General features: G+C 57.3%; 1 protein-coding gene across 3 annotated transcripts in view; it reads right to left on the bottom strand.

Moving 5' to 3' along the window:
- The window catches only part of RPS6KA2 (ribosomal protein S6 kinase A2), a 324,439-nt gene that overhangs the window by 180,798 nt on the left and 122,394 nt on the right, over nucleotides 1-21,247 (bottom strand). The window lies entirely within an intron of this gene.

Genomic DNA, 21,247 nt, shown 5'->3' on the forward strand with positions numbered 1-21,247 from the left:
TCAGTTCTCACCCCACCCCCCACAGCTCTCTGGCTCTTCTCTGAAGATCACAGTGGCCTCGTTATATGGCCTCCCTCCCTCCAGTCCATCCCCATCAGTCTGGTCACGTCACCCCCTGCTCCGTCCTCATACCCATGTGTCCCACGTGGCACTTTGTGGCTATCATTTTATCCGCATTCTCGCTTCTGTATTTGCCACCACCTCCCAACACTCTGTCTCCGGGCGTAAGCAACAACTAGGAGACCCCACCAAGGCCTTGTGTTCTTCCCTGTGCCTCAGGGCCTCTGTTCGTGCCGTCACGTCTGCCTGTCCTGCAGCTCTCCTGACACGCCACACGAGGTCCGCGCCCGTGCCCTGCCCTCCAGCCAGGGTCTCCAGGAGGAGGAAGGCACCTCATCCTCTTGGCCCAAAGTACTTCGTAGGCTTCTTCTCATGGCATTGAACATGAAGCCACAGAAATTCACACATGAGCAGTCCACCCACGTGGCCTCACCTCCTGCCACTGTTATACTGAGTTCTGAATCTAGGAAAATACTTGTGATCTGGCCCCCAGCATGTGATGGATAAATAGGAAGGGTGAATATAGGAACAATTTTATAGAAACATTTACTACCAGATTTTGGTACAGTCCTCTGTATTGAAATAGCTTTTTTTTTTTAAATAAAGGAGAAGAGTCTGGGATCACTGGGAAGGTGGGGGGTGGCGTTACCAGAATGCTGGCTGTGGCCATGTGTCTGTGGGGCTCTCAAGGCAGGAAGAGCAGGACAGCCTCCTAAGTCACACCATCTGCACTCAGAGAACCGACGCTACGTGAAGGCAGCACGAGGCCTGACAGCTGCTGACGCGCGGGGGGCGGGGGGGGGGTCCTGCCGTCCGAGCACAGAGCAGCGCCTGCCGGGCCCGTGCACAGAGACACGGTGACGCAGGCGAAGGGGGCGCCCGGGGCGTGTGGTAAGACGCACACTGTGGATTAACTTACGGGCACTCGGGTCCCTACACTGGTGTTAAGAATATGAAGTAAATGCCTAAAGAGATCAAAGTACATTATAAAGCCCCTTGCACCTGGCGCTGGGCTTCCTCTTGTGCGTCTACACCCGCTGCCACCAAACCTGAAGAAGGCTGTGTCCCTCCTCGTCCCACCCTCTCCTCTGGGAAGCCCTCCAGGCCTGCAGGTGGCCGTCCCCACTCGTGCAGAGAATCACACTTCAGGGAAGAATCGGTACAGACGCCAAACACGCGTGCAGTACGTTCAGAGCCACATGCACATCGGAGACTCCAGGGCTGGGCCACCCTCAGTCAGAACAAGATGGAGATGCGAGGTCAGCTGCTGAGGTCGCCCCGCGGGCTGGAGGCAGAACCTCAACCCAAATCCAAGAGAAAATGAAAAGTGCTTCCCCCAGAATACTTCTGAGCCTCGCTTGGGATTAATTTGGTTTCCTGTCCCCAAGGCACCAAGAAGGAAGCTGAGTGAGGGAGAAGAGGGGACCTTCGCAGAAGCAGAACCGGTCACAGCATAGCCGACGGCCCCGCCTGACTGGTGCTGCCTGGCTGCCCCCGGGGGAAGACTCAGAGGAGAGGTTCGCAGTCCTGAGAGCCCGCCTCTGCGCCAGGATGGCGACCCTGGTGACACATGCGCAGTGTAAGTCACAGCGGGAGCCGTCGGGGGGCTCCTGTCCACTTCATCCTTCCGGAGGTGGGGGGGCCGTGGTCTGAAAAGGGCAGTGATTAGTGGTCCCAAAATTGAAAGTAACTGAAAGGCAATTTTCTCCCGGCTGATTGATCCAGAAATGATGGAAGGAAAAGGCTGAACTCCCATCAGAAGACCGTGTCTAAACTTGGAGACTCGCTCTGCGAGGCACGCCCGGGCCACCCATAGCCGCTGCGGCCCCGCATGCCCCCAGCACCGCAGGAGAGGACAGGCCACGTGGCCTCTCCCGGGGGCACGGCCGGGAGGGGCACTCTCGAAGCGCTGCTGACGGCTTCCAAACCAGCCCACCTTCCTGCTGACGTCGACAACGTGCCATTTAGTTAAGTGGTCGGTCAGGTATCTGAACCCGACATTTGTCTGCTCTGTAGAAATGCTAGAAAGTGCCATTTTTAAATGCCAAGATATTTTGGTTTTGTTTGTAAAACAGGAGGACAATTTTTCCAAAGAAGATCTACAAACGGCTCACAAGCGTGTGAAAAGACGCCGAGCATCACGGGCCGTCGGGGAGCTGCACGCCAGGGCCGCAGGGCACCGCCTCACACCCGCCGGGGCGGCCGGCACAGAGGGAGAGCCGGGCGGCGGCGCGCGGCGGTGAGGACACGAGGGGCTGCGGCCCCTGCGCACAGCGGCAGGCACGTCACCGCGCAGCTGCGGCGGGGCCGGAACGGCCACTTACCCAAAACCTGAGCAGAATTATTCTATGATCCAGAAGTCCCCTCTGGATACACGCCCCCAAGCACAGAGAGCAGAGTCCAGAAGAGACATGTGCTCCCACGTTCACAGCAGCATCGTTAACGGCGGCCAAAAAGGGGAAGCAACGCACGTCCCCTGACAGATGATGGCTAAACAGAGTGTGGTCCATCCATACGTTGTTCAGCCTTAAAAGGAGGGAAGTCTTATTAGCACATGCTACCGACGGACGAGCCTCGAGGACGCTGTGCTCAGTGAAATGCTTCAGTCACAGAAGGGCAGACAGCACACGACCCCACTTGCGTGGGGGAACGGGGGTTGTCAGCTCCAGGGCCGGGCGGCTTTGGGGGGTGCCAGGGCCGGGGGCAGAGGACGGGGAGGGACTGTTCAGTGGGTGCAGAGCCTCCGTTCTACAAGAGGAAAGGGCTCTGGAGACGGACAATGGCGCTGGCCATGCAGCTACCTGGTGTACTTAGCACCGCTCACCTGGACGCTCCGCGATGGTGAAGATGGTCGATTTTATGTTGCGTGTATTTTACCACAATTTTTTTAATGTGAGGATTAAAAACTAGAGAAGATACACAGGACGAGAATGGCCTGTTGTCCTGCTGCTTTGTTTCAGCACGCTCTTGAGCCAGAAGTTGGATGTATAATATATATCAAAACTTAGTGGTGGTGAGTGCATTTGTATAAAATCTAAACCGTCTGATGTCTTCACAGAAGGGGCACACAGGCCAAATTTCAAGGCACCGAGTCAACAAAATATATCAGAGGAATGCACGGTTATTCATAGACGGCAGGTTTCAAATTTTCCACACGGTGGACCACTTGGATGGGTCAGAAAGAGCTGGCTGAACACCCCCCACCACTGAGAAAATGCAGAAGCATGTGCCACAGAAAGTGCGGGTAAACAGAACAGCACGAACAACTTTACCTCCACTGATGAAGCCTTTTGAATGAGATGAAATTTGGACGCTCAGGACAAGGGGTCCAGAGGACTTGGTGTGAACAAAACAGGGTCTTTCATGAGAGCCCAGGAGATGTTTGAGAAGCAAGTAACCAACCACCCACTGAACAAAATCTCCCCGGTGGGAGCAGACAGTGCACAGGAGCGGGGCCGTGGGAAGCCAGAGTGGCAAAGACAGCTTCTGGGGAGCTGAGCCAGACCGCGAGACCACAGAGCACTGATGAAGGGTTACTGGAAACACAAGAAGACACAGGGTGCAGAAGCTGTCTACAGTCCAGAACTGAAAAGCTGGGGTCACGAGTCCATCTGAATCGCCTCCCCAGCCTAGAGGCCCTTTGAACTTTGCCCCTAAGTGCACAGGGTGGCTCAGCGCCAAGAACCCGTTGCTTCCAGCCTGACTGCGGCCGTTTTCATCCCCAGGTCACAGAGGTCTGGACGTGCGCTTCCCCTCAGCCGGGCACAGTCCTGGCATCTGGATGACTCAGGGCTGATCAGGATGCTAGAACCACGCCAGTTACTTTAACAGAAAGTGTTTAATATAGGAAATTGGCTGAATAAGTCCTGGAAGACTGAAAAGGCAAAAGGGGTGCCGGAGACGACCCAGAGCTGGTAACGAGGCCGGGGAGCCCAGGGAAGAGGCTGGAGCTCCTAACACCTGGGCCCCCTGGGGCCGGGACTCGGCTGAGGACAGGCTGATGCTGGCCGGTGCCAGGACCTCAGGGGATGGCCAGACCTCGGGGAGGGAGGCCTGCCGGCTGGGCTAGCGTTCCTGAAGGGACACTGTGAGGCCAGCTCTGAGGATGTGGCCAAGTAAACAAATGAATAAAACCCAGAAACGGGTTCTAATGGCTCTTGCCAGAGTAATGAGGCCTTGCTGGGGTGACAGTGCCAGGATAAGGAGTGGAAGAGGAGGGGCAGGTGCCTTCTGTCCTCCAGCTGTTGGAGCGCCTGCAGCGGCAGCTGGCAAAAGAAATGGAGTCCAGCACAGAAGGCGGGTGGGGCTGAGAGATGGGGGCTGGGAGCTGGGTCACCCACGCTGCCTGATCCTAGGTTCCTATCCTGGGCTGGCCTGGCTTCTGGCTCCTACCTTGGTCCTTTCCAGGCCCCGTGGGCAGTCCTGCCACGTTCTCCTGCAGGAGATCAGGGTCCATGCAGGGCCTGACCTCTTGCGCCCGCTCCTCCCTTGGGATGAGGGTCAGGTGCTGCGTCCTTTGCAGCCCCTGCTCCTCCCAGCCTCTCAGGAGCCTCCTGCCCACTCCGACTGGCCAACCGCTCACCCACCTGCAATTGCTGATGTGATCCAAGGCAGGTGGTGTCCACTCCCCCCTGGAGCCCCCACTGGGTGTGTGGATGGTAGAGTGGGAGCCGCCCTTGCACTGAAAGACAGATTCTCACGTGCCAGGTGCCAGCGCAGCTAAGGTGTTACAATGGGAAAAGGCATTGCACAGCCTCGGGGTGCTGTGTCAGCTCTGCCAGCACCTGCTCTCACCTCTCTGCTTTGAAATCAGTGGAGTGAAGGGAGAAATGCAAAGTCTGAGTGAAGAAACAGGCTGAGTGAGAAACGTGGTCACAGAGCCCAGGAGATGCTGCCAGCAAGGCCAGGCGATGGCTGGACCAGCCCAAGCAGGGACCTCAGGGGCAGGCTGGGTTTTCCAATTGTACGTCTGAGCCAGCAGCCTCCGAGGTCAGAATCAGGGTTAGAGTTCTCCAAGGTTCAGGTTTATAGTGGGACAGAGCAGAATCAGGAAAGTTGATTCTCAGTGGAGAGGGAGGTGCTGAGGGTCTGAGGTCAGGGGTCACAGGGACGCAGCCTCTGCCCCAACTTCATCCTGATTGATAAGTCAGAGCGGGCGCCCAGCCCCCAACCCTGCAGGGCCCTGCCAGTGATGAAGTGCAGGTCGTGCGTGTGTACATCCCAAAGGCTATTCTGAAAAAATATACAAAAGCAATGAAACTAACTGTTGTGAAGTATGATCAGTGGAGACTACAGAAACCTGGTGGGGGTGTGGGGGTCGAGGACACGTACCCGGGGAAACACTGCAGGAATCCTGAGCCCAAGTGACGCTTCACCAAAACTCAGGGCAGGTAAGCCAGCTGATAATACGCATCTGTTCGTTTCTCTCCAGACAACAAGTGTAATTAATTAGCCCACAGACACGAAACAGCAAGACACGAAGTCCCGTTCCTTCCTGAATTCTCAGCTCTAAGCACCGAGCTGTGGGCAGGCAGAAGTTTTTCAAATAATCACCTCGGTTCTCTGAGTGCAGCCCAGGCAGGTGAATGTCACCTCATATTCCGACAACATTCCACCGGGATCTCCCCAAGTCTTCCCTCGATCTCAGAAAAGGCAGACTCAGGAGCTGCTCGCTCCCCTCGAAGACCTGCTGTGACTGTGATGGCCGAGTGCATTTTACTGCGCACCAGGATGTAGTCTCAGGGAGTCAGCTCGTGGGACCGCAGAGCATCTGAGGACACACGGTTTCCCCTCCCATCCCAGGAAGCCTTGACCTCTGCGTGTGCAGGACCGGAAGTTCCAGCCTCTCAGAGGGGAAGCTCCTCGGCTGAGAGACAAATGCTTGCCTTGAGCAGAAACCTTGGCAGAAGTGGGCCCCACGCCCTCTCGCGCCCTGGCTTTGGGAGGAACGGGAACAGGGCGGGAGAGAGCACAGCACAGAACAGCCCTCCCCCCGTCTCTCCCAGCCCTCCCCCACTCCACCTCATCCCCTGCCTCCACCAGCCATCCTGTACACACTTACTACCAGGCCAAAGCCTGGAACTGCTGGGCCCTCGGGATGGGACGGGGCCGCGTGGGGTCCTAGGACACCGGGCCCCTCTGCGCCCCCACACGCTCGGCCTCCCTCTTCTGCATACACGTCACAGAAGGCTGCTCTCAGGGCTGCAGGGAGCTGGCCTGAGAGCTGGGGCTCTGCAGGGAAAGGCCTTTGGGAACACGACGTGGGTGCGGGAGCCTCTGCCCACGCAGCTCCTGCTGGCCCCAGCGGGCAGTGCAGGAGCCACAGGCCTGCTGGGCTCTGGCGGACGCCTGGGCACCCGACAAGGACCCGGAGCAGCGCTGACCGAGAGGCACCTCGTGGAGGGGCTCCGGCCCTCAGAGCCTCTGCCTGGGCCTGCAGGCACCCCCACCCCAGAGCCCTACGTCCACGGGGCGGGTGCACGCTGGCCCGAGGGTGCACGGGCAGAGGGCGTGCAGGCTCCACCCGAGGCAGTCACAGTTTCCTTTCCACTTCCATTTTCTAAACATAGCCTTGACCGGTCCCTCGGACCCAGTGTGCTTGCTCTAAAAGGTCGCTGTCAGATAAACGAGCCCAGGTGTCTCGCCCTCAGTGGCCCGTTCTGTGTGCCCTCCTGTCCACGAGGAGCACCCGCCGGCACCCAGGGGAGGGCATCCTTGGGGAGAGTTCTGGGTAAATATGGCTTCTTCTTTCTGATAAAGAAAACCGGGCACCAGTGCACTGACACCCCTGCCAAGTCGGAAAACAGGAAACGTGGAGAGCTCGTCACCAAGACAATCTGTGATTGTCACCCATGTCAACAAATAGGTTTTTTTTAAAAGAAAGCAGCATAATGCATTCAGGAAGTTATTTCTGGGAAACAGGAAGGCTCTTATTTGAAGACTGGTGGCCTCTGATTAGGGACGGCGGTGTTTGGAACACACAGGCGGGCTCTCAGCAGGACGCTGTCTGGCCAGGCACCAGGCGACAGGTAAACACCGCGTTTCCATCCGGTCCTGGCCACGGCTGACTCGCTGGAGGGAGGGAGATGGCCAGTCGTCATCACGCTGAGCCTAGGGGCCCAGGGGCAGCGGCGGCGAAGCCCACCGGCCCCGGAACAGCCGGCCGATGCCCTGGCAGGGAGGGGCTGAGGAGGGGTCCGGGACTGGGAGCACAGAGCGGGAAATCCAGGAAGCGGCTCGGAAGTATTTCTGGAACAAGAGCTGCTACTTAAAGGGAGTGGGGCGTGAACCAGAAATGAGCATTGTGATCGCAAAGAAAACCATTTAAATGTGTTTCTACAAAATGTTTCTGACACACACAGATACATGAAAAGTGAACTAGCACCAGGCAGCAGGCCCTGAGGCTGAGGCTCCTCCTCCCTCTTTCCAAGACCCACGGCCGGGCTCTGCGCCCAGCACCCTCCCAGCTGGAGGAGGGGCACCCGGCGGTCGGCGTCAGCACCCACCTCCTCGTTTGTAAAGGACACAGGAAGAGCACACAGCAGAGAGCCTCCTGGCAAGCATGCGGAACCTTGTCCCTCACCCGACCTGGGGAGGGGACTCTGTGACCCCGCCCAGCCCTGCACCTTCAGTCCCTGCTGTCCCACCTCCCAGCTGGCTCCCAGCGTCACCACCCTATGTGACGCCCTCCCTTCATAAGGTACCTTTAAAACCGTCATGGTGGGTCCTACAGGCATAAGGTCCCCACCGACTTGACACACAGCAGGTCATGGCATCTCCCCGCTGCCGGGTCACACGGCCCTGGTGCCAGCCCTTCTGGGTGGCTCCCTCCACGGGCGTGGACGATGGGCGGCTACCTTCCCCATCTGCGAGTCAGGAAGGCGATGGATTCCCCAGCACGACAGATGAAGATCTAATTAACTTCTCTTTTGATCGTGTTGTCTGCATCTGTCTTCTTCATACTAAAAGAATCCCTCAGCATTTCCCCAATTTCTCTTTCTCTCCCAGCAAGTATGTTTTAATCTGGAAGAACGCATTCTCCCTTGATTATTCCTCTTCAATCCATTCTGTTTAGTTATGGCTTTAGTGCCATATCTTCTCAGATCGCTCGGGTCTGAAGGTCTCCTCTGCTCCCCGAGGAAGGGCTGTGTCTGCGTCTCCAGGTCACCGTTGGTTTTCTCTCGGGGTCAGGGAGCTGTCAGGCAAGAACACGAAGCTGCATGCACACGGGCTTAGCCTCAGTCAGGGAGTGTACTGCCCACAGGCCGCAGCTCCCGGGCAGACCTGCGTCAGACCCTCCGTATTGCCCATCGCTTCTCTCCTGAGCTGTGAAACGACTCTTCCCCGGTCTCCCATACAAAATGCAGCAGATTCATCACTGAAGTGCAATTCCATTCTCGTCCTTTCGCTCTCAAATCTTCAGGGGCCCCTCGCTCCCTATTACACTTTCTAATTCCTTATTCTCATTTAAAGTCACCGAGGCAATGTGTATGTATGATGCATTACTGAGTCACTATCCTGTACACCCGAAACTCACACAACATTGTAAGTCAACCACACGCCAACTGAAAAAAACAAATAAAGTCATCGAGGTAAGATCTCACCTGCCCCGAGCAGGCAGATCCCAGACTGTTCCTACTCCGCCCTCTCAGCCCCTTGGGGATCCCTGTGCCACGCCCACCAGAGCGGGCTCCGGGGACCCCCACCCGATAACACGCTTCCCCCGAACTCAGAGTGACCCTCGTCACCTGTCATGTTGCGATGCGAACGCTTCTGAGAGTTTACATGTTTGCTCCCAATCAGGTTCAAACTTCTGTCAGCTTACACCTGTGCACGCTGACGAGCCTGCTCATCACGACCGAACGCTTTCTCCTGTCGCCTCTAGGTTTTGATGCACCAGTTGCTGCAGACACTGGAGTCCCAGGCAGGGTCGCCCCACAGCCCAGCACAGAAGGAAACGTGCTGGAATGTCTGCACACCTCCTCTGCGTAGTTTTAACTTGGGGGGGTGGAATCTCCTGTTACAAATGTACTCAGTTCTACCAAACTCGGGGAAATGTCTATATGGTTGTTTGCTTTTTTTGAAAATGTATAACCTGGCACAGACCGGGCTTCTGGAAACCTCAGCAGTTCCCCCGCAGAGCTGGGTCAGTTGAGGTGGGAGAGGGTGGCTGTCCTCCCTGGAGCCTGCACTGGGGTGACGGGCAGGATTTTACACGGAGGCAGGACCAGCAAAGGGGACACACGGAAGGAGGCACAAGATCTCACCAGAGAATTTGAAAATAATAAACTTGTCCACATCCATTTTATTTACCAGCCTTGAGCAGGTACTGATGCTGCTCAGTTTTTATCCTTTAAAAAAGTGAGGGGAGGATATTTTTGATTGAACTATATGGTCACTAGCATTTGCCTCAAAATAAACTGGAGTGGGGGCGGGGTTGGGCAGAGGGGGGAGATGCGTAAACGAAACAAGGCTGGCCCTTACTTGATAACTTTTGAAGCTGTGCGTCTGGGACAGGTACGCGGAGGTCTGGTCAACTCTCTTCTTCTACACACGCTTGCAGTTCTTACCACAAAGTTCATTTTTCAAGGAAGGGATTTAACCCCTCACACAAATGACTGTGGTTGTAGATCATTGCTAGAGATTATGACTCTCAAGATGCTCCTGAAGTTAAAACCACTCCCAGAGCAGTACGGAGTGAGTCACCTTTGAAACCATGTGCTCAGATGTAGCCGGAATCCCGGGCAAATACACAACTGATCCCGTACGGCGACCCCCACCTGTGCTGTGCTCACAGCCTGGGGACACCACGCGAGCCCCGTGAGGTCTCCCCGCAGACTCCGGCCCCACCCAGCCCCCTTGGGGGCCACGCCCCCGTCCCCCTCACATGCCACCTCATTTCCCTCCGCTTCCCAGCTCTCATCTACTCTCAGGGGCTCAGATCCTCTCTGCTCTGATGGAATGGAAAGCCTATCCCGTTGTGCTGAGTATCTCCTCATCCCCCTGAATATGTCTGCATCCTTCCACCGTGGAATCAGATTCTTCCAAAGCTACATTCTTCCAGATGCACCGAAAGTCCGTGGAACATAGGAAGACATACTCCACCATAGTCCAGCTGGACGTGTTCTCTAAATTTTGTTTTACTTGGAAGCAATTTAAATACTCAGTTTTCTGCTGTCGTTTCTTCTCTCCGTCGTTTCACAGAAGCCAGTTTGCTTCTCCTGGGAGACCTGGGAGCTGTCCAGGTGGAGAGGCCCCACAGGTGCGATGGTGGACGTGGACGTTCTCACTCCTCACCCGGCACGTGGGAACTGCTGCGACTCCTGATTGGGCGCCCGGTGGGGGGGGCGGGCTGGCCACGGGGCGAGGTGCGAGACTGAGCTTCAGAGGAGCCAGGAGACCCGCGTCAGACGCCAGGTGGGAAGTGAACAAAAGAGGCTCAGAATGTGGTCTTCGCCTCCCGACCTCCCGCCTGTCCCGCTGCAGCTCACCGTGGTCCACACTCAAGCGCAGAGCAGACGTCCGGTGACCACAGATGGACTTCTAAAGTGGGGCCAAAGGGCTTAAAACTCCAGAAACTGTGCATATTTAGATGTCTAGTCCACAAGTGAGTTTATTGTTTATTAGAATAATTTTTGATCATTGTCACTAGCACATAAAGCCGTAATTTTAAAATCATAAATATTAATTCTATAGAATTTCGTTCACTTTACAAAACCTGGCTGACCAAGTACCAGCACAAAGAGCTAACAAAACAGTAAGTCTGGAGAATAAAACCGTAAATAAAAAGACAAGTAAGCAGGAGGCGTTGCTCTTTAAGTCACAACACAACAAAAAAATAGCACAGCCTGCCCTCCACACGCACGGATTCTCATCCTCAGATTCCACCAGCTAGGAGTGAAAAGTATCCAGAAAAATTCCAGAGTTCCAGAAAATGAAACTTGAATTTGCAGTATGTTGGCAACTCTTTAAACAACATTTACATTGTATTTACAACTATTTACATAGCATTTACATTGTATTATGTATTCTAAGTAACCTAGAAATGATTTAAAGTATGTGGCAGGATGCATGGGGGTTGTGTGCAAATATGACACCATTTTATATAATGGAGTATCCACCAATTTTGGTGCCCGCGGGGGCCCTGGAAACAACCCCCTGTGGATACCGGAGGGATGACCATAAACATTTCCACTTAGATTTGCCATTTAAGTGAGACAATGCAAATTTAGAAAGTCTGAGATAGCACGCAGGGCTTAGCCAAGAAGAGAACTTAAAAGTAAAATAAGACGTTCTGCAACCAGCCACGCAGGTCGTGCTTCAGTCAGACACAAAATCAGAAAACGCGCCAGCCTCACGGCCATCTCCTCGCTAGTCCTGGGACGACCCGCCTGTGCCCGGACCCAGCGGGCTGGGATCAGGAGTGCTGCTCTGTCCTTGTGGCCACTCGTCTCCTCCGTCTCTTCCTAACTGCTCCTGCTCTAAGCCAGTCACTGTTCTGCAGTGAAGAGCAGAAACAGGAAGGGAGTGAGAGAGAAAGCCAGAGAGAAAAGGCAGAGAGCCTTAGAGCAAGAGAGAAAGATCTATTCCACAAAACACTAGCCCATAAACACGTGGAGAAATCTGAAGTATAAACAAGACTCCACAGCTTAAAAGCCTGGGTTTTGAAGAATCTTCTGAACATAAGAAACAGACTCAACATTCCAGGACAAAAAGACACTGCGAGCTGCACATTCGACGTCTACATTCCTGACACACATGACCCTCGATTCCCAAGCAAAAGGAGGCGCAGGGACGGCTGGGAGGCTGTGTCACAAACACAGTCATCGCCCCATGGGAGGCCGGGCCCCAGTTCCAAGCTTCAAACTGGTGCAGGGGGTGAGTCTCTTGTCAGCAGCCCCGCCAGCATCCCCCACCCTGAGTCCTCTCTCACACCTGCCGCCCAGGGCTGGCCTGGACCCCGGGAAGGTGGAGCCTTCTCTCTGCTGGTTACACCTGCGACTTGGGCCTCGAAGGGGAAACTGCCTGGGTGGCTCCTCCCACCACCCGCTCGCCGCCACCACGAGACTCCAGGGCCAGGAATGCGCTTCTGCTCAGTTTCTGCCCTAGATTTCCTCCTGGTGGCCCCCCTCGAGGAGACAGAAGTCCTGCCTTGCCCCTCAGGAGCAGGGCCTGGAGCCCTGACACCGCCGACGGCCCTCCCGGGGTGAACCCGCTGCCCCTCCAGTGTCTCTGGCTAGGAGGCCCCAGGACTCAGTATCTTCTTCGTGTCTCTGCTGAAGCCAGCCCTGAGGTCACCGAGCTGCACTTCTGGGGCAAGGGATGCATGCCTCGCCCCAAGCCCTGCTTCACCGACAGTTGGGCTCCTGGGGGACCTCTGTCAGCAGGGAAGCAGTCTCAACACAGAGCAAACAGAAGCAAATGCGAACAGCGTCTCTGTGTCCACACGATACTGCGGATCTCAGACGTCTAGGTTCTCCAAAGGCTTTAACCTTATAAATCAGACGCACTCCTGTTCTCTTAATTAGGAGAAAACACTGAAAAGGCAAGAAAGAAAACAACGTTCTCCAAATCCAGCAGCAAGTAAACAGGAAACAAAACGTCCCCTCCCAGAGTCCAGGACAGTCGACAGGCCACGCTCCCTCGGTTCCAGAGATCTGAAAAGCCTCACGCTGTCTCAGTGAGAGCGATCAGTTTTAAATCTACCTAATTACTTAGGTGGTCACACACTGCAGAGTTTCATTTGTAATAAATCAGGGATTCACCGAAGGGCGATCCAGGACTGAGACATCTCCCCCCACAGATCAGCAAACGTCCCTGCTCCCAGCCGGGCATCACTGTAGGGAAGTCACTGCACACACAGAAAGGCCACCGGAGCACACTCGGCTGGGGACCACGGAAGGAGAATGCACTCAGGAGCTCTGGACCCTCAGGGCCAGCGACCCACGGCTTGGATGGCGGGCGGGAGCCAGTCCTCCAACCGTGAGACTGGGAGCGGGCAGGCGTGTGAATGCAGTGAGGTCTGGGGAGCATGGGGTGCTCCCTGGCCTCTCAGGGTCTGTCCGCAGACTGGCCTCAGGCATCCAGCGCAAATGTCCTCTCTCCTTTGTGACAGCTCCTCCCGCATGGCGACCCAGAGCACACCAAGGTTCACAGCAGAGGGTTACGGAGCCCAGCTGCCATCTTGGACCATCAGCCCCTCACACGTCCGGCAAGAACCTAACGGAACAGAGGGAGGCTCCTGGGAGGCCTTGTCCTCGGGCCGTGTGGAGCCAGGTAACCCTCCCAGGCTGCTGCCTGCCCCAGAGAACCCGGGACCCCACCAGGGCCCCCAGGAGGCTTCGCCCCCAGCCCTCCTCAGCGTTACCTCCCGGCATGAACAGGCATCAAACACTTCTCCCCCAAGCGCTGGATTTGTCTCCTAAGAGGGATTCTGGGGGAGGGGAGACGTCGGTGCGGGGCAGCGGCCCCCCGCCCCGAGGGGCCCTCCTGCTCAGCCCTGCGGGGGGCGGCGGCGCCGCAGGGGTTAGATGCCGGGACGGTGCCCGGGCGCTTCTCCCGCGATGCCTCCTGCCCCGCGACCCTCAGCTCTGGCTGCCTGCCCGCCTCAGCACATGCAGGGGAGCTGCGAGGCCGACGCGCCCCGCACGGCCCCCCGCACAGCCCGTCCTCCGCCCACAGACGCGGGCGCGCCCCCGGCACCTGGCGCCCCCTGCCGGGCGCTCGCCGTGCCCTCCGCGCTGCCCTCCTCCGCCCAGCCCGTTGCTCCTGTGAGGCTCGCCCCTCCTCCCACGAAGCCTGCCTCGACGGCCCCAGATCACGCTTCTCTCATCGGCGTGTCCACAGCTCTGCGTCCGCGCTCCCAGCCCGGCCGAGAGCCCCGCGGGAGGTGTCCCGTGCCCGTCCTCGCGTCTGCAGCGGGCGCTCCTTCGTCTCCGCTGGGCCGACAGCTGTCAACACGGGTGCCCGGCGGTGGCGAGCACGCTGGCCCACGCGACACTCCCACCTCCCTCCTCAGGGGTCTGCAGGCGACAGGGACGTGGGGGAGTCGGGTCCAGGCGCAAGCGCGGGAGGACTGAGTCCGGGAGAGGCGGCTCAGGGCGCGTTTACAGCAGCCCCGCCCTGTGCTGCGGTGAGAACACACAGGGCGGGGGTCAACGGGCCAGTCTCCGCCCCGCCTTCACTCCTGCCCATCCCTCTCGAGCCAGGGAAACGGCATCACAGCCGGGGGTTCTTCCCCCAGCTCCACCCTCTCCGACGATGGGACAGACCCTGGCCACGTCAGTAGGCGCCAGTGCCAAGTGCCTACTGTGTGCAGGGCAGCGGTGCTGCTCCCCTGTCTCGTCTCATCCGAGCCTGACATCAGGGCCACGAGGCAGGCACCCTCCGGATGCCCACCCTTCAGACGAGGAGAGTGAGGCTGTGAGCCGTACTGGGCAGTTAAGTGCCTGGAGAGTACAGACCACAACCCGAGTGTGAACTGGCGCCACTGCAGTGCCCACTACGGGGAGACCGGCAGCAGCCTCCCGATGGGGGACACCCCTCCTGGGGCCGCGGGAGTCGGGGGGACCCTCGGGGGCAGGGACTTCCCACCACTAAAATGGAGGAACGAGCAGGAGGGGGTTGGAGGAAAAGAGCTTGTTAAAAAACTTGTATTAAACTGTTGGTGTCCATCTGACGTCACTGTATTTATTTTTCTATTAAGATAGTTCCCTGGAGTATGTGGACTGCGCGGATTCAGTCACTTTTATCTGCTCAGACGTGGCTTGGTAGACGTCGGTTTCCTGTACCAAACAGCAAGCATGAACGCTTAGACGAGCTGAACTTGGGGATGTACAGCACCCTCTCTGACAAGCTGCAGCGGCTGGTGGACGCGGCCCGTGTGACGTGTTCTCAGGGTTTGTGCAAGCAGTGAGCATGGCCATGTGTAACCGCGTTCCCCAGGGGCACCCTAGGCCTATGGTTGCGTCCGTGGTCAGCTCCAGATGCTCCAGCAGGAGAGAGACCTGAAGATGTGCTTAGGCCTGCGGCCGCCAGGCAGTCCCGGGGAGAGGCTGTTGGCAGGGGTTCGTCCCCAGCCCTGACTGCCCAGTCTGGGAAGAGCGCTGGGCGGGCAGAGCTCTGCCTCCTGATGGGAGAGGAATCTGATGCAGGGAGATTGGGGGGTGGGAGGGGAGACAGGACTCAAGGCAGAGAAAGGGGCCTTCCTTTCTGGGCGTAGGTGGGAGGGGTAGGTGCCAGGTTTGGAGGAGCCCTGGTTGTGGCACAGCTGATGGGGTCCCTGGAGGTAGAAAGTCTGCAGGATTTCTGGGTTCCCTGTGAGACGATGGGTGTGATGGTTCTCCCTGCCTGCCCGTCAGAAGCCCCACCCCATCTCCCCTGCCCTCCAAAGCTGCACGGCTGGGCGTCTGCAGGGATTGGAAAAGGAGCTGGGTCTTGTCTGGGTGGCCCTCCTGCGCCACAGGGACACAGGGCCGGAGGGAGGGGTGGCTGTGCCCTCATCCCCCAGGTCCCGGCTAGGGGACCGCATCCCACAGGAGAGCCACACCCCTGAGGAGGGCAGGGACCCCAGGTGGGCTGGAGGTGAGGACCCCTCCTCCCAAGTCAGCACTCAGGTAGCTTCTCCAGGACCATTCCTGCCCACTCAGCACAGAGCAGAGCCAGGGGGCCACGTCTCACCCCTGGGTCTTGAGGGAAGAAAGACAGCTAACCAAGGGGCACCCAATGCTGCCCCTGCCAGTGAGATGATGCCCCACAGAGGGAACGGGGGCAAGGCTGACAGAGTGGAGCTGCCTTGTGACAGAGGAAAAGCACAGTTTTGTTTAGTGTCCAGGAAGTGCCCCAGGTCAGCCCCTCGACATAGTGGTGAGCTTGGGACAGTTTTAGACGCACCAGGACACTCATGGATAAACAGCTGATCTCACTCCTCGGTGTGCTCATCTGTAAAAGGGGAGAGTCACTGCACCTACTCCTAAGGAGGAGGAGTAAGTGAATTGTTATGTGGAAGGCACTTAGAACAGTGCCTGGCACACGGCAAACAGCCGTCTTTTAAGCAGAAAATCAGAATTTTAGACCTCAAGACAGCAAGCACTTACCGTGCAGAACAGGGAATTACACCCAACGTTTTGTAATGAACTATAGTGGAATACAATCTGCAAAAAGCCCCAAATCACTGTGCTGTACATCTGAAACTGACACAGCACTGTAAGCCAGCTACACTTAGATAAAAACAAACCTTGGATTTTACCCCAACTTCACTTTCCAGGTTGAAAACCTAAGGTCCAGAGAGCTTAACCGGCTCTGCTATCTTGGAGTCAGTGAATTAGGGAGAGGCCGGGAATGAGAACGTAATTGTTCTGGCAGCTGTGGGAGATGGGTGGGAATTAAAGTGGGAGAGGAAACAGACCAGCACAGCGATCAGGGGTCCCGGGAGCGTGAGACCCCAGACAGCCCCCGCGCACACCTGCACACACCTGCACACACTGAATGTGCACACCTGCACACACCTGCACAGCCACGCACACCTGAGCCCTGGGAAGTCACGGCCATCCAGGAACCTGGGTATAGCCCAGAGTAAGCAGGTGAGGGCTCATGATGCAGAGGGAACCCCTTCAAGGTGGGGACACAGACAAAGGCTGACACCCCGATCCTCGGGGTTAGCAGAGAGCGAGTGAGTCGAGGGAAACAGGAGGGAACGGACCCTGGGGTCCCGCATCCTCCCCACACGTAGGACTGGCCCAGAAGCAGGGGCCCCAACAGCGCCCCATCCCTCCAGCTGCAGATTCCGACATGCGGCCTTGCAGACCCCACACCCACACCACCTCCCCTGCTCAGAAAAGCTCACTCATCCGGGAGCAGGGCCGGGCTCTGGAAATCGGGGGTGTGTTTGGCAGCATGTGGCACTGGACGCGGCCCAGAGGCAAGCGGTCCTCCCTCTGCGACCACACAGCGTGCTCATCACTTCGAATCACAGTCTCATGGCCGCGATCCCCCGGACGCCCATCAGCCTAGCTCCTCCTGAGTAAAACGGCCCTCTGCCCGCGGGCCGCAGGCAGCCTGTGCTTCCCAAAGATGCAGCTGCCAAGCGGGCCCGCCTGGCTGCTGGCTTTCAACCTCGGCCGTTTCTTTCAAATGACCCACGTTTCCCGAGAAAGGGGCTCTGCCCGCGGCCTCTGCGGCGCCATCAGGATGCAAGCGGAACACGTCAGCTGAGTGGAGACGCATTTCACTTTCTGCAGCGATCACTTTAGACAACAGTGGGAACAGCGGAAACCACTGAAATGCAACCAGCACCCCCCAGCGGCACCTCCACACCAGCCTCCTCCCCGCCGTCACGGGATCGGTGCCGTCCTCGAAACCCCACTCTGCGCGACAACCGCCCGGGAAACTCCGTGCCGTGAAGACACTGGCTTCCCAGCCCCGTGCACCCCAGGCTTCTTCGTGAATTCACACTATTTCTTCTGCTGGAAAAGCACTGGTTCCCCTTCTGCAAACAGGATTCACGTCTGAACTCACAGGGAGGGAAACTCACACCCGGTGGGGCCTGAGGCTGAGAACAGAGATCGTGCCGTGTTCCTGGAACGTTTTCAAACCTCTGAGCGCACCTGCCGTGGCTACGAATGCGTGTGTCCCCGCGATCTGACAAAGGAAGAGTGGAAAAAACGGGCACCGTGTAAAAACCAACATCCTTCTCCTTGAACGAACAAGTGATGCCGAGGAGAGTGGGCTGAGACTGAGCCCGGCCCGTTCCACTGATGACAGTTCCCAGTGCTCCTCCCAGATCAGACCCTCCGTGTCACCTCAGCCTCGGGGCAGGCTAGGGGGGCCGCAGATACAACCATGTCTGCTGCCAGAAGCCCCGTGCATTTACATCAGGCCCCTCATCGTTTCTAGGCAAATACTTGGCACCTCTGAACAGAGCCATGCACCGCTGTGCCTTCTCTGGGAGAACCTGAGCCTGGATCCGGGAGCAGCTGCGGGGATGGAGGGCTCCATCTGCCCCTTTTGCTGCAGAAGGAGGGCCGGGACCAGGCACCACCTGCCAGGTGTGTATTCAGCCTCCAGGCTGACTGACTAGAAGCTGGGGTGGAACCACCAGCGTCCCCGAGGCCCCTTGTCTTGCTGGCGGAGCAGGAGTCCTGACCATGTCCCTGCCCACGGAGGGGCCATGTGGGCCCTGGGAGGTGGGCCACCTGGGGAAGTTCCATGGTGGGAGTGGAGCAGGGGGACAAAGGTGGGAGGAGCCGCCAGGCGGGTGCGACAGTCGTGGTCCGGGAGCCCCCACTCTGGTCGCATCAGGGCGCTCACGTCTGTCGACAGAATTCACTGCTGGAGCCACAGAGGCCCTTGTCCCGAGGCTCTGACACGAACGTGCAAGGTGAGTCCACAGCAGTAATCAAACCCTCCTGTCCTGCAGAACCTGCTCCCGGCCCAGAGCATCCTAGATGTAGACACGGACATGTCAGCTCAGAGAGCCAACCAGGGCCCCCAGGGGTGTCGGGAAGCCAGGTACGGACGGGCCTAGAGTTACGTCCAGTCGCCCACAGCTGGCTCCGTGGGGCTCAGACCCTTAGAAGAGGGAGCGTCACCAGGCAGCAGGGGGCGCCCTACTCCCCCAGCTCCGCCATCATCTTGGCCACTGCAGACACGTGGACACGGCTCCTTGGGCTTTGGGCATCGCTCTCTGCGGAGGCAGCGCTCCTCACGGGGCTGCACTGCCTGGGGTGGGGGGTCCTCAGGGGGTGTCCCCGCTGGACAGCTTCAACCCTGCAGGGCCCAGGGAGGTCTGACCCTCTCCATGACACTTTCTTAACCACTGAACACACCTGACTCCTTTTGTCTGCATCCATCCACCATTCGTACCATTCATACGTGACACTTTCTAAGGACCCCCATGTAAATAGCTTATCTTCAAAGAGACTGGAGGCTCCTTGGGTTTGAGGCAAAGGCACATTCCAAAGACCTGGGCCAACTATGTTCAGGGACTTATTTATGGAGTGACATCCTTCTCCGCAGATGAGAACAGACCAAGAAGCGTGGAAGGTTGGAAGGAAGCCGCCCAGGCCACAGGCAGCTATTCACGATGCTCAGTGAGAGCTGTCAATCAATTAACACCATCTCCTTCATCTGGGACCAGTAACGGGACAGGGTATCCCGCATTGGGGGGAGAAGAATTAAAATTAGCAAAGACGCAGTGAAATCAAATGGCATTCAAGGGGAGGAACTGGGGGCGGGGGGCGTGAGGGTCCTGAGACAAAGTCCCACAGACCAAGCCCAGGCAAGGACCCCACCTCCCGCCGACGGTCCACGTCTGCTGTCTCAGGGAAGGGAGATGAGGGAGGAGGAGAAATGTGGAATAAAATGAGGAGAGAAAGAGGAAAGATGAAGACAAGAAGTCTAAGAAAAGTGTAAAAGGAGTGAACGCAGCTCCTCTTCCTCCGACCTCGCGCCTCGAAGTTCCAGGTAACCTGAGCCCCCCGCTGACTGAACAGAAACCAGGGGCAAACCCTGTGAGCACTCAGCCGTGACCAGGACTCGTGCAGGGACTCAGGAGGGCAGCGGCCCTGCAGCAACCCGAGAACGAGGTCAAGCGGCGCCCGGCAGAGCAGCCGCGCTGCGAACGGGCCGCCTCCGCCAGCCCAGCTTGGAGGGAAACAGAAAGAAGACGGAATGAGACGGGGCCCAGACAAAGGAAAAGTGAGAAACGTGAATGTTCAAAACAACCCTCCTCTACGTTTCACATCAAGTCAAAGACCAAGAAGGGAGGAAAGAAAGGCCACAAATGTCACGCATAACTGAAAAGAGCCGTTGCGTCACTGGCTGGCTGGCGTGGCTCCCCAGCAGGACCGGGCCGACCCGCACGCTCCCAAGTGCTCCTGGAAAGCTAAGCGGAGGTACTTACTAACCAGCGCCCCGTAGACTCTGGAGAAGGCTTGCCGGAGGCGAGAGAGCATGTCCCGAGTGAGACGCGGTGCCGACTACGGCCAGGGAGCCACGCAGCCCTTCTCCTCAGACATCGAGACTCTTACTCCTCCACGTGCCCAAGAGCAAACCTCCAAGGTGAGTTTGTCAACATTCGGGCCGGTTCTCACCGGGCATCACCCGAAAGGGAGGCGAGGGCACAGCCCCGCTTCCTTGGCGACCAGGATAAGTCAGAACCACTTTTAGCAGCTGACTTAATCGAACACCTCAGGGTCATTTACTTAATATAGGGCCTGCTGTTTCCACTGGGTGGCAAGCTCCCCGAGGCTGGCCACCTGTTCGGCCGCAAGCCTGCCTGTCTTGAGCGAGCCCCTGGCGTCCCGACAGCGGGCGCGGGGGGGTGGGGGGCTGGCCCCGCCCCGCGACCAGAGGTGCTGGTCCCGCCCCTGGCCTGCAGGGCTGCAAAGTGGTCGCTGAGGAAGGGACTCTAAGTGTCATTGTTGATGGTGTTTTTATGCACTTTTTCCCCTTGGAAACTCTATTTCTGTCCTTTTAAAACTCTGATCTCCATGAACCCTTGGGAGGGGCTCTCCTGAGGAAACGTAAAACCGGAGAACCAAGCTGGAGGCCACACAGCTCGAACGCAAAGCCACCAGGAGGACCCTCTGTTCCTTGTGTCCAGGCTGTCCGTGTAGACTCCTCAATCAGACCTTCTCTCCAAATCTGCGGCCACAAGTATCTAAAGTCCACTCGGATTGCTCATAAAACGTCCCCAGCAGTTCTGTAGTTTAAAAAGATCATTATTGCACCGACAGAACTGAGAGGCAGAGGTGACGGTCAGAAGGCTGGCTGCGGAGCTGGAGGCACGTCCTTCACGCTCAGGCAATGTTTCCATTTTTACCTCTTCTCTTCCAGGGTGCAGACAGTCGTACCCATTCACTGCTGGAAACTTCAATTCCACTATTTCCCAGGAGACTCCAACTAACACATCCAAACTGAACTCTTTATTTCCCCTCTGACCCAGCCATGGCACAGACAGCTCCACCTCCACCTCCAACCTCCTTATCATAGCAAATCTTCCTGTCACTTGCTGATCATCTGTGATGGTTCATTTTATGTGTCAATTTCACTGGGTGGCAGGAAGCCCAGATGTCTGGTTCCAGGTGTGTCTGTGAGGCTGTTTTTGCAGGAGATTAACCTGTGAATCAGTGGACAGAGTAAACCAGATAATCTCTCCCTACCATGGGTGGGCCTCATCCAATCAGTT

Source organism: Vicugna pacos, chromosome 8, assembly GCF_048564905.1.
Source record: "Vicugna pacos chromosome 8, VicPac4, whole genome shotgun sequence".
Taxonomy (NCBI): Eukaryota; Metazoa; Chordata; class Mammalia; order Artiodactyla; family Camelidae; genus Vicugna; species Vicugna pacos.